The following is a 2,437-nucleotide window of genomic DNA, read 5'->3' on the forward strand; positions in this document are numbered from 1 at the left end:
CACATGACTCCACCTTGGCATCTCTACATGACCTTGGTGATGACTCGGATACCTCCCCTTTCCGAGGTCCTTCCTCTCCTCCACTTCTTCACGGCCTATCACCCGAGATCGATGATCTTGATGATATTGCACGGATGGATGATTTATCAGCTTTGTCTGATACTGACATCCCTTATCTACAATATCCTCTTATGGATGTAGATAGTGAGCCCTACCAGCCTACTACATCTACTACAGTGGTAATCGGCGACCCGCCTCACGCAGGCGTTGATGATACAGACACCAAGCCTCTCGTCGATGTTGGTGATACAGACACTGAGCCTCTCGCCAGTGTTGCTGATACAGATATTGAGCCTTACGCTGATATCGTTGATACAGATGTTGAGCCTCATGCCAACATCAGTGATACTCCCATCGGTGACTCTCAGGGCACCGATGGTACTGAGAGTGCTTGTGTTTCTTCTCCAGGTGGATCAACAAGCCCAATCAAAGCTTGCTCTCCTACTCCAGCTGTTGTTTCTCCCTCCAGGCCCCCCTCTGCACCAGGCTTCCAGTTCTCAGCTCCTTCTCCTCCTGAGGTGATCTATGCCATACCCACTGAGGTGGTGGACATGTTCAAAGGCTTCACATCTCAATGTTAGTTTATGGAAGAGGACAGGGTTATGTTAGCCAAAGTTAGTCGTCGTGTTAAGTCCGATTATGCTCTTCTTGGCAGTCTTCATCGCGGTATCTCACGTCTGCTTCATGCCAAATGTGCTCCCTTTCCTCGTGCTACTGCCTCTGTGCCTTCCCCACCTGCCAATGTGGAGGGTCCTTCTGTTCCTGCTAGTGGACCTTCCCCTGTTCCCACTGAGGGGAAGAAGACAGTTGATCCTTCTACTAGTGACAACGGGGACAACGACTCAGCTTCTACTTCTTCTACCTCTTCATCCTCAGCTGAGTCAGACTGTGATGCTCCTATTGAGGGGGAGCTATTTGATCATGATAATAGAGCCGCGGTACCTGTTGAGGGGGAGCAACCATGTTTTATGCCTTCAGTATCTGTTAAGGTTGGTATTATCCCTTCTCAAGATGATATTCCCACTACTTCTGGGGACTTAGTCCAAACTCACAGAGAAGGAAAAGCACCCATGACCTCAGATGAAGAAGCTGCTGCAGCTAAAGCAGCTAAAATTGCTAGACATCAATCTGCAGTTCCTTCAACCGACAGACTTGTGCTTGAAGCTTCATATCCTCAAGAAACTGATTTTCATCTCCTAGGTATTTCTTCTGAAGATGCGGCCAACTCAATTGCTCTTCAAATGCAATTTGAGGAATCCAACAGATCTCACTCCTTAGTCCCACGATCTGAGTCTGAAGAAACCAAAGAGAAAAGAATTAAATGGTTTAATGACTCAATTCTCCGACGCTACACTACTACTCGAATTGTCAATGCCAGAATCAAAGGTCCTCAAAAATTGACCTATGCTTCCAATCTGATCTATTTGATTATTGGTCAAGAAAACGAAGCTGTGAGGACAGAAAAGCTGACTTAGATCAATTCCTACGGTCTTACTGAGTGGATGGAGATCATCAAGTTTCTAAGTAAAAGCAGAAGCATGTACAAGGAATTTGTCTTGAGTCATCTGTATCGCCTTCTCAAAAAGATACAAATGATCAAGATGCATTACAAGCTGCCTTCCCCTCCACAACTCTCCTTTCTTAAGCAAGTGTTAAGCAAAGCTGGCTCTTCTAAATCTGCTTCTGCCTCGAAGACCATCAAGAATCAATACTCGCTTATTTAGAAATTATCAAAGGAAGGTAAGGCTCCTGATGTCTCACATCTTGATCTTACTCTTCCTTCAGATGTTTGTCATCCRGAAGGAACTATCTTGTCCGCTCCTGAGCATGGAATATTCTTTTGGGATGCAAGTAGTTGCCTTCGATTTTTCCGAGCTTCTGAGATACCTATAGCTGATTCTCAGCTATTGCGCATGATACTGAGTGTAATCAAAATTGGTGAAGCCGGAAGAGTCTTTTATACTTTGATCTCGGATGAACTGAAGAGAAGAGATCGTTCTTACAGTGGCTGATTCAGACGCTATGAAAGTAGATGATGATTGCTAGCTTTCCTATGTGATTTCTTCTTCTTGAACTACTTTCTTCACTGTAAACTACTTTCCTACGTTTATAGTTTAAAAAAAATCAAAAAAAAATAATAAAAAAATAAAAATAAAAAAGAACCCAAAAAGAATATGTACATGGGTCACATAATTTATAAGTTCTTCTTCTCAAAGAATTTTAGAGTTTGTGTCTCTTGTATTTATTTCTTTCTAAGTGTTTGTGTCATCATCAAATATGGGGAGATTGTTGGGTCACCTATTGATTTGGTGATGACCCACTGATCTGTTCCTCTACCTTAGCAACACTTAGTAGTTATTGGTTCTTTGTAAATTGG

The sequence above is a fragment of the Cynara cardunculus genome (assembly GCF_001531365.2).
Source record: "Cynara cardunculus var. scolymus isolate 2C chromosome LG 13, CcrdV1, whole genome shotgun sequence".
Classification (NCBI taxonomy): domain Eukaryota; kingdom Viridiplantae; phylum Streptophyta; class Magnoliopsida; order Asterales; family Asteraceae; genus Cynara; species Cynara cardunculus.